Genomic DNA, 15340 nt, shown 5'->3' on the forward strand with positions numbered 1-15340 from the left:
GCTCGACCAAAGCCATAAGGTAACACTGCTAATAGTCCCCATAAAGCACGTGAGGGAGGACCTCCCCAAGTAAACCACCGCATATGTCCGGCCGGATGTTGAGGGAGCTGTCCGCCCGGAAGCTAGATTTGGAGCAAAGGGGAAAAGGACAAGGAACGTCTTTTTCTGACAGCAGGTATGTTTCATGTGTGGCCCACGCTCCAAATCTTGTGACAGGGGATTCCGCTTTCCCATCGAGGACATGCTGGGACTGTAGCAGTATGGGTCAGGTAAGCTCACTGACAAGTCCTTACTGGAGTATGGGCCATGGACACATGTACACCTCGATAAGTGTACACTCACTTCTTCGCTGCCCTATATAAAGGCCCTCATTCTTCACCGGAGGTACGCATTCGACCAGCTTTGGAGCCACCTTCTTTACTACTTGCTTGCCTGACTTGAGCGTCGGAGGGTCGCCGCCGGGAACCCCTGCCCGGCCCGACTTCTGTGCAGGATCGCCGGAGCTTCAGAGGCCTGCGTCATTGACTAGGAGAGCGCCACGTGCCCAGTGTCCTTTGGTTCGGTGATTCGGATAGGATCAATTTGGCGCCGTCTGTGGGAACGCTCCTGCATCCGAACGGAAACAATGGACGAGGCTGGACGACAACACATGGTGACACTTTCGACTGAGGAACTCGACTCTCTGATCGAGATAAGGGCCGCCAAGCTGGTGGAGCAAAAACAGAAGGTAGCAGCCGAGCGGCCCGAGCAGCAAGCAACTTCAGCGTCTGGCGGCCGAGCGGAGGCACCACTTGCCACCGTCGCCTTTCATCGGGCTCTGTTCCGCACCCCTGAAGCTGTGGCAGTCCACCGAGATAGGGGATCTTCTTCAGATGAAATGCCTAGACGAGATGACAGGAAGGGGAAAGCCCCTCGAGCGGACGCATCGCCCGAGCGGATCAATCGCCAATTTTCAGAGGCTATTTTGCGAGACCCTCTGCCCAAGCATTACGTGCCTCCGACGATCGGCGAGTATAATGGGACAACCGACCCAGATGATCATCTGGGTAAGTTTGATAACACGGCAACCCTCCATCAATACACAGATGGAGTAAAGTGTCGAGTTTTTCTTACCACTCTCTCGGGATCGGCTCAACGGTGGTTCCGGAGGTTGCCGGACGGATCCATCACAAGCTTCAAGGACTTCCGAACGGCTTTCCTCCATCATTTTGCAAGCAGTCGGCGCTATCAAAAAACAAGCGTGCGCCTGTTCGCCATCAAGCAAGAAGCCCGGGAATCGCTTCGAGCTTACATCCAGCGGTTCAACCAAGTGGCGATGGACATTCCAACGGCCACCTCGGAAACCATGATGAATGCCTTCACACAAGGCCTGGCGGATGGGGATTTCTTCCGATCGCTCCTCCGAAAGCCACCCCGAGACTTTGATCACATGCTACACCGGGCGAACGAATACATCAACGTGGAAGAGGCACAAGCGGGTAGGAAAAAAGAAACTTCAACCGAGAGGGCTCCTCCGGCCGAGCGGAAACCACACGCCACACATCAGCCACCCAGAGGACCAAGGGCCGAAGCAATCCGATCCCCCCATGCCAGGTCCAACGTGCAAGAGGTAGCCGCCGCCCGACCCAAGCCAAAGAAGAAATGGACCCCGATGTTCTGCTCCTTCCACCGGACGGATACGCACAACACAAGGGATTGTCGAAGTCTTCCCTTCGTGGCTCATCCTGTGCCCCGGAATGTCGGACGACGGTCTCCCTCAGGCGATAGGCGGCAGAGAATTCAAGAGGCCGATCGGACGCGAGCCGATAAGCGACAGCGGCAAACTCCCGATCGGCACCGTTCCCCAAGGCAGGAGAATCGCCGAGCGTCCAGAGAACGGTCTCCACCGTCCGCTCGGGAAGAGGAAAATAAAAGCAATACCTCCCGAGGCGAAATCAACGTTATTGCTGGCGGGCCGACCGGAGGAGACTCCAACAGAGCTAGAAAGGCGAGCGTCCGGCAGCTCCAAATCCATGCCATTGGATGCAGCTAAGAACGGGCGAACGGACCGGAAATCAGCTTCGGGCCAGGGGACTTGGAAGGAGTTGAAGTGCCCCACGACGACGCTCTGCTCATCAAAGCGGTAATAGCGAATTATACTATCCACCGCGTTTTTGTAGATACAGGAAGCTCGGTCAATATCATCTTCAAGAAAGCATTCGATCAGTTGCAAATTGATCGAGTCGAGCTGTTACCCATGACAACTCCGCTCTATGGGTTCACTGGTAACGAAGTTCAGCCGGTCGGACAGATCCGGCTGGCTACCTCGCTGGGAGAAGAGCCGCTCAGGAGGACCAGGACAACAAACTTCGTGGTGGTCGATTCTCCCTCGTCCTACAACGTTATTTTGGGACGACCGGCTCTCAGTGAATTCCGAGCGGTCGTCTCAACCTTCCATCAGAAGATCAATTTCCCCGTGGAGGACAAAGTGGGAGAAGTACGAGAAGATCAGTTAGCAGCTCGGCGATGTTACATTGAGATGGTCCGAGCAGAAGCCAATTCCGCTCGGAAGGCGCCCCAAATCGAGGTAAACGCTATCACCGAAAAGCCACCCTCTTTAATTTATGAAGAAAAGGAGGAAGTGCAGATTCACCCATCCCGATCAGAGGCCACAACCTATATTGCGTCCGATCTGGAGGAGAAACAGAAAGAAGAGCTGATCCAATGCCTCCGAAGAAATCATGATGTCTTCGTCTGGTCGACACATGAGCTGCCCGGAATTTCGCCGAGCATAGCGCAGCACGAGTTACATGTCCGACCGGACGCTCGGCCGGTAAAGCAGAGAAAAAGAGATTTCAGCGCCGAGCAGAATGTCATCATCCGAGCAGAGGTGGACAAGCTTCTGGAAGCCGGCCATATACGCGAGGTTCAGTTCCCGAGCTGGCTGGCGAACGTAGTATTAGTCTCCAAACCGGGCAACAAATGGAGAGTGTGCATAGATTTTCGGGATCTCAACAAAGCTTGCCCGAAAGATTTTTATCCTCTGCCCCGATAGACCAGCTGGTGGACTCTACGGCCGGCTGCGAATTAATTTGTATGCTCGACGCCTACCAGGGCTATCACCAAGTGCCGCTCGCCCGTGAAGATCAAGAAAAGGTCAGCTTCGTGACGGCCGACGGCACTTATTGCTATAATGTGATGCCGTTCGGATTGAAGAATGCGGGAGCAACCTATCAGCGCTTAATGAATAAAGTATTCAGAGAGCAGATCGGGCGGAACCTAGAAGTTTATGTGGACGACATTCTCATTAAGTCCGTCCGATCGGCAGATCTCTTCAAGGACATGGAGGAAACCTTCCGAACGCTGCGCAAATATGGAGTCAAGTTAAGTCCCCAGAAGTGCCTGTTTGGAGCAAAAGGAGGGCGCTTTCTGGGGTACATAGTGACCGAGCGGGGAATCGAAGCAAATCCTAGCAAGGTGAAAGCCCTACAAGACATGCCGCCCCCAAGAAATACAAGGGAAGTGCAGCGTTTGACCGGTCGGATAACTGCTCTATCCAGGTTCATCTCCAAAACCGCTGATCGGAGCCTTCCTTTTTTCAAGATCTTACGCAAAGCTACAAAATTTCACTGGGACGAAGAATGCGACCGGGCGTTCGAAGATTTGAAGGCGTATCTAAACTCCCTCCCGGTATTAGCCAAGCCGACTGCGGGTGAGCCACTTCATATGTACTTGTCTTCGACCGAGCATGTAATCGGCTCAGCTTTAGTGAGGTCGAGTGGAGAAGAGCCTGTGTATTTCCTTAGTCACATTTTAAAAGATGCTGAATCTCGCTACACTGGGCTTGAGAAGCTGGCTTTCGCCCTGGTCCTCGCTGCTCGGCGCCTTCGTCCATACTTCATGGCGCATACGATCATTGTCAAAACCAATAGCCCGCTCGGGCGTGTTCCACTAAATCCAGAGGCATCCGGACGGCTCATCAAATGGACGACGGAGTTGAGTGAATTTGATATTCAATACCAGCCCCGCTCGGCTATCAAAGCGCAATCCTTGGCTGATTTCGTGACTGAGGTGCAAAGGCCAGAGCCAAAAGCTATGTGGAGAATATATGTGGATGGGTCGTCCACTCGGCTCGGAAGCGGGATTGGAATATTGTTACTCTCCCCCCAAGAAGAGAAGATGCACTTATCCGTCCGGCTGGATTATAAAGCTACCAACAATGAAGCAGAGTATGAGGCCCTCATAGCTGGCTTGCAGGCAGCACGGCATGTGGGAGCCGGTCGGGTAACTCTTCATTCGGATTCGCAGTTGGCCGCTCAGCAGCTCTCTGGTACCTTCGAAATCAATAGTGTTCGGCTCAAGCTCTACGCTGAAGCCTTCGAGAAGCTCAAAGCTGACTTTAAAGAAGTTATTGTCCAGAAGATACCCAGAGCAGAAAATCAAGCAGCCGATGAGTTAGCCAAGCTCGCGAGCTCGATAACGCCGGTCGCCATTCAGCAATCAATTGAAAAAGTACTGTTGGTGGCGCACGCCGACCGGATAGAAGGTCTCACATTTCCAAGCGACTGGCGGACACCCATCATAGAGTTCCTCCGCTCGGGAGCCACACCGTCCGACCGGAACGAAGCTCAGCTGTTAAGAAGGAGGGCCGGTCGGTTCACATTCATCGGCGATCAGCTTTACAAGAAGGCTTTCTCACGCCCGCTGTTGAAATGCGTGAGCTCGGAAGACTCGGCTTACATCCTCCAAGAGGTACATCAAGGATCGTGCGGAGGACATCCGGGCGGACGATCGTTGGCCAAGAAGATCCTCTTGGCTGGGTACTTTTGGCCAAGTTTACAAGCAGACGCCGCTCGGGCAATATCTACGTGCCTTTCGTGCCAGAAGTATCACAACTTCTCCCACCGACCGGCAGAGGAAATGAAGGCATCCACCGTTTCATGTCCGTTCGATCAATGGGGAATGGATATTGTTGGTCCATTCCCAATGGCGACCGGGCAGCGGAAATTTTTGCTAGTGGCGGTTGGTTATTTTTCCAAGTGAGTGGAGGCCGAGCCGCTAGCCAAGATCACCGAACAGATGGTCAAAAAATTTATCTGGCAACACATCATCTGTCGGTTCGGCATCCCTCGCCGATTGGTCTCAGATAATGGGCGGCAATTCACAGGGAAGATGCTAGAGGATTGGTGCAAAAGTTACGGCATCGAGCAACACTTCATGTCCGTGGCTTATCCCCAAAGCAACGGTCAAGCCGAAGTGGCCAATCGGGAAATTCTTCGTATTCTGCGCGCTCGGCTCGACCATTTGGGAGGAAGTTGGCCGGATGAAGTGTCGGGCGTCTTATGGGCCATCCGAACTACGCCGAAGGAAGGGACGGGTGTCACGCCATTCCATTTGGTGTACAGTGGCGAGGCGGTTATCCCGGTCGAAGTCGGCGTTGAATCCGCTAGGATCCAACATTATGATGAGGACAATGCCGAGCGGAGGAACATGGAGCTGGATCTGGTTGAAGAAGAAAGAGCCAAGGCGTCCGTCCGGCTGATGGCGTACCAGCAACGGATGAAACAAAGTTACAACCGCCGTGTAATCCCCCGATCATTCCAAGTCGGCGATCTTGTCTGGAAGAAAGTCAAGCCGGTCGGCGACGTCGGCAAACTGGAGGCACCGTGGGTGGGCCCCTTCAAAGTTATTGAAAAGCTCCGCTCGGGCGCATATTATTTGGAAGATGAAGCCGGGCGGCAGTTGGATCGACCGTGGAGTGCAAATCATCTCCAGCCTTATCGAGCTGGATGAAAGGTGCATGAATGTAATTCCTTTTTGTGTATATGCTGGTCGCCTATGTACTTGTAATGCAGGAAGCAAAATTAATTCAAAGGATGGCCAAGGGTTATGCCGATCGGCAGTGTAGAAGTTAGCCGTAAAGACCGTCGAGCTCCGACGTTAAATATCGAGAGACGAGCCGGCGTCTATAAATCATCCGAGCGGAAGACCGTCGAGCTCCGACGTTAAATATCGAGAGACGAGCCGGCGTCTATAAATCATCCGAGCGGAAGACCGTCGAGCTCCGACGTTAAATATCGAGAGCGGAGGCGGCGCCTATAAGTCATCCGAGCGGAAGACCGTCGAGCTCGGCGTTAAATACGAGCCGGCGTCTATAAATCATCCTAGCGGAAGACCGCCGAGCTCCGACGTTAAATATCGAGAGACGAGCGGCGTCTATAAATCATCCGAGCGGAAGACCGCCGAGCTCCGGCGTTAAATATCGAGGGCCGGCGCTATAAATCATCCGGCGGAAGATGCGAGAGTCGTATCGGCGACTATAAATCATCCGAGCGGAAGACCGCCGAGCTCCGACGTTAAATATCGAGAGGAGCGGCGTCTATAAATCATCCGGCGGAAGACCGCCGAGCTCCGACGCGTTAAATATCGAGAGACGAGCGGCGTCTATATCATCCAAGCGGAAGACCGCCGAGCTCCGGCGTTAAATATCGAGACGAGCGGCGTCTATAAATCATCCAAGCGGAAGACCGCCGAGCTCCGGCGTTAAATATCGAGAGACGCGTGTATAAATCATCCGAGCGGAAGACCGCCGAGCTCCGGCGTTAAATATCGAGACGAGCCGGTGTCTATAAATCATCCAAGCGGAGACCGTCGAGCTCCGACGTTAAATATCGGGAGACGAGCCGGCGTCTATAAATCATCCGAGCGGAAGACCGTCGAGCTCCGACGTTAAATATCGAGAGACGAGCCGGCGTCTATAAATCATCCGAGCGGAAGACCGTCGAGCTCCGACGTTAAATATCGAGAGACGAGCCGACGTCTATAAATCATCCGAGCGGAAGACCGTCGAGCTCCGACGTTAAATATCGAGAGACGAGCCGGCGTCTATAAATCATCCGAGCGGAAGACCATCGAGCTCCGACGTTAAATATCGAGAGACGAGCCGGCGTCTATAAACCATCCGAGCGGAAGACCGTCGAGCTCCGACGTTAAATATCGAGAGACGAGCCGACGTCTATAAATCATCCGAGCGGAAGACCGTCGAGCTCCGATGTTAAATATCGAGAGACGAGCCGGCGTCTATAAGACCGCCGAGCTCCGACGTTAAATATCGAGAGACGAGCCGGCGTCTATAAATCATCCGAGCGGAAGACCGTCGAGCTCCGACGTTAAATATCGAGAGACGAGCCGACGTCTATAAATATTCCGAGCGGGAAAAAAAAAAGGACCAAGTGTCCGAGAAATGCGCCGCCAATATCGTTCGACCGACTCTACGTTCCGCTCGGCCCAGGGCCCCAAAGGTTCTTGTCGGCTTATAGCGAGCGATCCTTGCTAGCAAAGCGGAAGGGCATCGCCAAGTACTTCGCAAAAATGCCTTTCGAATGCCAGAGGTGTAATAATAGGCGCGCGGGCAACACACGTATTAATTAGCAAAAGGACAAAGTGCAAAAAGATAGAGTACGCGAAAGGAAAGCACTGCATTAAAAATAAAATCTCAGGCCGGGCGGCCTAAGTACAAAAGGGATCATATTTAGTCGAGTGGTCAAATTACAAAAATTACTCGATATAATCGTAGAGGGTCTTGGGGATGGTATCTAGGAGCGCCACCTGGTCACCGGCCGGAATATTGGTGGACTCCGGAAGAAGGCCCTTCGACTTCAGATAGGTCATAGTGGAAGTCATGGCCAAGTCGAAGGCTGTGTACATCCGCTCGTAGATTTTCTCCGAGAATTCGGTCGATCGGATGTAGCTCTGTTGTAGAGCGGCGACTCGGCTTGGCTCGGCATCCTGATATTCTTTGAAAGCCGCCTGGGAGCCAGTGAGGGCCTCGTTCAGATTCTTAAATTTTTCTGCGTCGGCCGAGCGGCCCGCCTTCTCCTTGTCGAGCTGCTCTGTCAACTCCTTTATTTTCAGCTCCAGGCCCCGAGCCTCAACATTCTTCTTCTCCAGATCGGAGATAGCTGTATTCTTCCGAGTGGTGGCCAGGCTTATTTTTGTGTCAAGCGACTTGACTTGTCGCTCGGACTCGGCCAAGGCGTGGGCCTGGTCGGCTGTCTTCTTCTGCTAGGCCGCCAGCAGAGTTTGAGCTTTCTTCAGCTCCTTTTGCAGCTCGGAATAGGAAGGGCCCTGAAGGCCGGACGGACCAACTGCGGCCTTCAGTTGCCGTAGCTCTTCATCCACCAAGGCCAAGCGGTTGGAAACCGTAATTTCCTCCACCTATCTCTGGCGAAAGAAAATTATAGTTATTAGCGGCCGATCGGAAATAATGAACACCAAAGTTGGTAGATTATAAACTTACCCCAGTGGCCTGCTGCATATGGCTGTTAGCCAAATTTTCGATGGGTATCATCGCAGTGCGGGCCCGAGCATCGGCCCACATCTCAGCTAAGGGCCCTTTCAAGGTGATGGTGTGCTCGGGTGCAGATGGATGGTCGGCTTCTGGAATCAGCTCTTCAGTCGGGAGATGAAGAGTGACCCGAATCGTGCGGCCATGACCAGGGGTTGTCCGACCGGCGGTCGGAAGGGGATCAGAGGCTGGCGTAGAAAACTGGGAATGAATGGTCGAGCGCTGGACAGAATGGCGAGCGGGCGGAAGGGTGCTGATTGGAATAGCCTCCATTGGCACGGCCGGCTCGTCCCATTCAGAAGGTGTCCGGTCGGACGAGATGGTTTCGGTCACTGGCGCCTTGCCTCGTGCGATTGCAGTGACCCGCTCGGATGGTTGGACCGCGGAGGTCGCCGACCGCAGGGGAGTCTCCACTCGGCGCCTCTTCTGTAGAGGTTGCTCCTCCTCCTGAGCGGAACCTTCCTCGGGAGCAGTTGGTTCTCCAGGAGTGGCTCCGCTGGCCACGTTTTGTTGAGAAGCGGGAGCGGTCGACTCAGCCTAAGTCTCGCTCTCTCCTTCGTGGGATCCGACCGGCTGGATACCCAAAGCCTCCATTTCTCTGGCTGCCGCGGCTTCCAGAGCGGCCGCCTTTCTCTTCAAGACACCGGCCATGACCGAATCCATAACGATGTCCGCTGCAAAGAAAGGAAAGGAAATCAGTTAGCAATCAAAGCAAATGCCCGACCAAAGTTCTTACCGAAGCCGGCCGGAAGAGGAGTCCGTATAGGACTCAGCCCGAAGATGTACATCACTCCCTCGTGGAGAAGTTTGTTGATGTCGAGTCGCAGACCGGCCAGTATATTTGCAGCGTGGAGGTAGTCCGGTCGGGTCTTGAACTTCTTCAACTCGGGAGTGGGAGGCAGACTGACCTGCCACTGGGTCGGGAAGTTTGCCTGATTGGGCATACGGATGTAGAAAAAATAATCCTTCCAATGTTTATTGGAAGTAGGAAGTTTATTGACAAAGACCAAACCGGGCCGAGCTTGGAACATGAAGGTGCCCGGCTCGGCTTGCTTGGGATAGTAAAAATAAAAGAAGACCTCCGGTCAGAGGGGGGTGTTGTGAATCTTAAACAAAACGACGACACCGCAGAGGAGACGGAAGGTATTGGGTACTAAACTGCCGAGCGGCACACCGAAAAAGTTACAGACATCTATGATGAACGGGTGTACAGGAAAATGAAGACCGGCGGTAAACTGGTCTCGGAAGACACAGAAAGCTCCGCGCGGTGGCCTGTGAGGCCGAGCGGAAGGACCAGCTAAGCGAATTTCGAAATCCTCTGGGATTTCGAAATTGTCGGCTAAAATATCGAAGTCCCGCTGTTCGAATCGGGACTACATGGTAGTGTACCATGGGCCGAGCGACTGATCTTCGGGATTGGAAGAGCTAGCCATGGGCCGATCGGGAGGAGTCAAAAGGCAAAAAGGCAGGAGAAAAATAACGGCGAACGAAAGGAAGTTTCCAGGATCGAAGCTGAGAAAGAAATGCGGAGGAAACACCAGAAAAGAGGAAGGAAAGATGTAAAACCTTGCTGCGGGGAAAGGGATCAAGGAAAAGGCGCCGGAGAGCGTCGGGGAGCAGAAACAGGATCGCCGGAACTCCAAAACGCAGGGGGCAGTAGTCAAAATCGCGGAGGCAGGTGAAGAAGAGAAGGAAACGAAGAATTTATAGGGTGAAGGCCGGGCGGCCTCCACCGTTGGATCCAGGTCACGGGAATAAAAGCATGCATCGAGCCGTCCATTTCGAATCGCTTCGATCACATCAAAACACCATGCCACCGCCGCCGTACGCCGATGGCAGTGCTCCACGTGGCATTCAATCATTCGGAGCATTTAATGAAAGCATGCTCAACCTTAATGTCGAAGATTGGCGCGGAGCACGAGGAGATCCAGTCAATGCCATTGTTGATTCACTTGAAGGATACCTCAATGGTTGGCCGAGCAGAGGATACCAACATGAAGGAGCCGCTCGTCCAGATGCTTAGTCCAGTCAGTCGGACTATTCGCCTCCTTCGACTAGACTTGAAGGGGAGGCAAGTGATCCGGTAGTAAGAACAGGGGACCCCGCCCTGTAGAGTCAACGCCACGTGGAAGCCACAGTGGCAGTTGTCCGTCCGGAGAGGGCCGAGTCCGACCGGCTGACCGGCCGGCTGATGGATTCGAACGCCCGGAGAGGGGTGGGGTCCGATCGGCTTGCCGACCGGACGATATTCGGTTGATGGTTGAAGGCACCCTGTCGAAATCAGGGTTCCGGCGCTCAGTGGAAAAGGTAGTGGGCCAAGCGGACCTCAAGCTCGGCCAAAGCCATAAGGTAACACTGCTAATAGTCCCCATAAAGCACGTGAGGGAGGACCTCCCCAAGTAAACCACCGCATATGTCCGGCCGGATGTTGAGGGAGATGTCCGCCCGGAAGCCAGATTTGGAGCAAAGGGGTAAAGGACAAGGAACGTCTTTTTCTGACAGCAGGTATGTTTCACGTGTGGGCCACGCTCCAAATCTTGTGACAGGGGATTCCGCTTTCCCATCGAGGACATGCTGGGACTGTAGCAGTATGGGTCAGGTAAGCTCACTGACAAGTCCTTACTAGAGTATGGGCCATGGACACATGTACACCTCGATAAGTGTACACTCACTTCTTCGCTGCCCTATATAAAGGCCCTCATTCTTCGCCGGAGGTACGCATTCGACCAGCTTTGGAGCCACCTTCTTTACTACTTGCTTGCCTGACTTGAGCGTCGGAGGGTCGCCGCCGGGAACCCCTGCCCGGCCCGACTTCTGTGCAGGATCGCCGGAGCTTCGGAGGCCTGCGTCATCGACTAGGAGAGCACCACGTGCCCAGCGTCCTTTGGTTCGGTGATTCGGACAGGATCAACATGTGTTAGTGCTCTTCTGCTAGTACCTGTCTTATTATTTGTAGCATGCATTGCATGTGTTGGGTCAATCACTGATCACGGTTGACCTACTGGATAGCAAGGATTACAGTCTCAGGGGATTCATCATATCATACTACTAGTAGTCTTGGTGTTTGTTACTATTAGTTGATTTAGAGTTAGAGTCACATACCAGTCTGTTATTATTAGCTGGGTAGTGGGGGTATCTTTATACTCATGTTGACTCTATTGGTAGAGTATCGGTTTACTCCTGTGTCTTCAGTCAGCCTATGATTGATTTACTTGGTTGACTTGTGTAATTATGGTTTGACTTACCTTAGTTGGCTTTGTGCTCCTGTTAGTTTGATTAGTGGAGGATTGATATACTCTTGTTGGATCATATAGTAGTTGATCGATTTGTTTATGTTGATCCGATCTGTAGGAGATCAACTTACTCTATTTTTAGAGATTTCTATCTTTGGGATACTCGTGCTTGGTTAGATATTTTGGGAGACATACTTGAGTACATGAGTTGTACAGTCATGGGAAGGACTTAGTTAGCCGTATACCATTGTCGGCTGGGTCAGCCTGTAGAGGATTATCGTATCCTATTTCATGGGGACTTTGACCATGGACTGTCTGCACCTAGTTGATTGACTTAGAAGGTATATTCGGATAGGATACCTCTACTGATGTGGAAAAGTGTAAAGCTACCTGCTTAACACTTATGAGATACATCCATTACTAGGGTGTATGAGTTGGAGAGTACATTTGGATATATGATTTGTACTGACATGAGAGGGTTGAAGTTAGCTGCTTAACCTTTACGTGACCCAGTACCACGTGAAGGAAGAAGCTGATGTGCGTAGATTATATACTCTTTTATGCATGTTTTTACGCACATTTACATACTTTGAGCATGCTTGATCTATGCATTTTTATACTTCCAGCTTTCCTTTTAGCATATTTACTCTTTTGGTTCGGAGATCTGCTTTTTGTGCATTTTCTGTACACAGGAGTTCGATTTGGTGAAGAATCTACATCTTTGGGCATGCATTGGAGGAAACGAAGGGAGAAAGCACCGGGCCGTGTACCTCACACGGCCATGCACTGGTATGGAGCTCGGGCCGTGTGGAGTTTGGCACCAACAGAAGAGGAAGATGACATGGCCGTGTGAACCTCGCACGGCCGTGTCAAGATTTGAAGCCAACCAGAGCAGAAGCCTTACAGGGTCGTGTGGATCTACACGGCCGTGTGAGATTTCCAGAGACCAAGCAGGCTGCAGCCGTGTGCACCACACCGCCGTGTAGCATTTCCAGAGACTAAGCAGGCTGTGGCCGTGTGCACCACACGGCCGTGTAGCATTTCCAGATAGCAGAAGGCTGTGGCCGTGTGCACCACACGGCCGTGTAGCATTTCCAGATAGCAGAAGGCTGTGGCCGTGTGCACCACACGGCCGTGTAGCATTTCCAGAGAGCAGAAGGGTTCTGGCCGTGTGGAGTCACACGGCCGTGCAGCTTTGGCAGAGAGGGAACTGGACATGGCCGTGTGAATCTCACACGGCCGTGTCACGGGGCCGTGTGGCGCCCGATTCCCTCCTCTATTTAAACCCTTCTTCATGAATTGAAAGAGGATCTCTCCCCCTTTGGGAGAAAGCAAGATTTGGTGGTTTCCTCCCATTCTTGGGAGGATTTCTGGGCGATTCTAAGGGAGATCTCGACGATTTCGACTCCGGAGCGAGAATTGGATCCGAAGACAAGGCTTCTTCGTAGATAAGTTTTCTCTTTTCCCCCTCTTCTTGTTTTCTTGGATTGGGGATTCAAGGAAAGCTTGTAATCTCTATTTCTTCGGATTTTCTTCCTCGATTCATGGAGTAGATCTTGTATTCTAGGATTAAGGGAGTATTTGTACGATGGATTGATGTAATCTCTTATGGATTTTCCATTTTCTTGTTTCAATGACATTATCTTGCTTGTATCAATTAGATCTTGAATGATTGGTGGTGATTTGTGCTTAATTCTCATTCTTGATTGATTGTTTGGATTTCTTATGGACTTTGTAAAGATAAACTCTCACTCGATCATCCGAGGGATCCACGTGACAGGTGCAAGCCCGTGTAAGGACGTTTGAGAGATAATCTTGAAGAGGAAATAGGGATATTCAAGAGAGTAGGATGGATTTTATGATTAGCTTCTTGTATCTTGATAGATTAATGAGTCGTGGGCTTCTACGTTGATATCCGAGGAAGGCATAGTAATAGGTGCACTTCTGTGTAAGGACAACATAGGTTCATGTCTATTTAATCCTATTTAGATACATTTCTCAGTCCTTAGCCGGTTGTCTATTGCAAGAGGGAACCGGCAACTTTCTACATGTTTGGTAATTGAGGGATAAGAATTGGTGAACCATTTACATTCAAGAAGTCTTACAAAGAAACCGAAACTCCTAGAATCTTCCTTTATCGTAACCCAAAACTCTAAACTCTTGTTTGTTGATCTTTAATATTAGATTTGTTTACCTTTACTTTGCTTTTGAAACGATTGGATAGTTGTTTAGCTAATTCGCATTGAGATATTTCTAGTGCTTATTCCAGTCCCTGTGGATACGATAATCTTTTATATTACTTGCGACATTTCCGTACACTTGCGGAGAGTAACGAGTTTTTGGCGCCGTTGCCGGGGACTGCGCTATAACATTAGGAATTATCAATTGAGTTAGACTAAACATAACTTTTCTTTCTTTCTTTTGATTTGCATAGTTATAACTAATTGTTAGAATTATGTTTTCAAAAGTTTTTCCTTTCTTGAATAACATTCTTGACAATTCTTTTTGTTGCAATTCTAATTCTAACTTTGCATTCTTGATTTCTAGTACTCTAATCTAACTTTTCTCTGTTTTCTCTTTTGATCTTGTTTCTTTCTTCTTTTCTTTTGTAAACATATCTTGCAATTTTTAGCATATGAATTATTCTAGATATTTTTCTTTTTCCTTTTACCTTTTCTTTCTTGTTTTCATTATGCACTTTCTTTCTTGCAATTTAAATTCTGCATTTGCTTTCTTGCTTTTCATATTGCATTTTATTTCTTGTTTTTGATTCTTGATAATTTTCTTTTTCTTCTTGAATATCCATGAGCACTAACATGTCAAGCAGGACCATGAGAAATTTTTCTACACCCTTTTCTGCAAGATTTTTATCTCCCATTGTGCAACCTCAAATTGAAGTAGAAAGTTTCCAACTAGACCTAGAGATAATTTTCATGATACAAGGTCACAAATTTGGAGGAGAAGTATCAGAAAGTCCTTATCTGCATCTTGAAACATTTTTAGAGATTTGTGATTTGGTGAAATGTGAAGGAGTATCAGCAAATGCAGTTCGATTGATGACATTTCCTTTCAGTATCAAGGATAAAGCAAGGACTTGGCTATATTCTCTCTGTCCTCAAAGCATCACAAGTTGGAAACAATTGGAGAAGCAATTTCTGAATCATTTTTTCCCTCCAAGTAGAACGGTGTATATGAGGAATTGCATAACAAATTTTTCTCAGGCATATGGAGAATCATTATTTGAAGCATAGGATAGATTCAAGAGTCTTCAAAGACAGTGCCCTCATCATGGTTTTGAAAAATGGTTGATTTTGCACATATTCTATGGGGGAATTTCTTTCTCAGACAAGACTTTATTGGATTCATCAGCTGGAGGTTCTTTTATGGACAAAAGTGTAGATGAAGCTTATTCGTTAATTGATCAAGTGACATTGAACCTCCATGAATGGTCGAACAAAAGTTGGATGGAATTTCCTCAGATATTCAAGAAGTGCAAGCCATAAATGTAAGAGAGCCTGTCAAACAAAATGAAATTCAACCACCTAAAAATGTTGAAATTCACAAGTCACAGAGTGAGGAGTTCAAACATTTGGGGGCAAAGCTTGATAGTATTGTTTCAAAATGGTTTAAAGAAGATCCCCCTCCTACACAGTCAAGATCCAATGAAAAGTGTGATGATGTGGGGTTGAGAAGTGGCAAAAATCATGAAGAACTTCTGAAGAATGACATGTTTAGAATTGAGGAGAAGAATAATAGAAGATCACAAGAACTCAATTCCATT

The 15340-nt window shown here is 50.0% G+C and overlaps 1 non-coding gene across 1 annotated transcript; it reads right to left on the reverse strand.

The window, feature by feature from the left end:
- Positions 1–14748: 14748 nt before the first annotated feature.
- On the reverse strand, positions 14749–14854 carry LOC122044585. Its single transcript, XR_006129618.1, has one exon. It is a non-coding gene; the product is annotated as a small nucleolar RNA R71 (small nucleolar RNA).
- Between the last annotated feature and the right edge of the window lie 486 nt (positions 14855–15340).

This window comes from Zingiber officinale, chromosome 2A (assembly GCF_018446385.1).
Source record: "Zingiber officinale cultivar Zhangliang chromosome 2A, Zo_v1.1, whole genome shotgun sequence".
Classification (NCBI taxonomy): domain Eukaryota; kingdom Viridiplantae; phylum Streptophyta; class Magnoliopsida; order Zingiberales; family Zingiberaceae; genus Zingiber; species Zingiber officinale.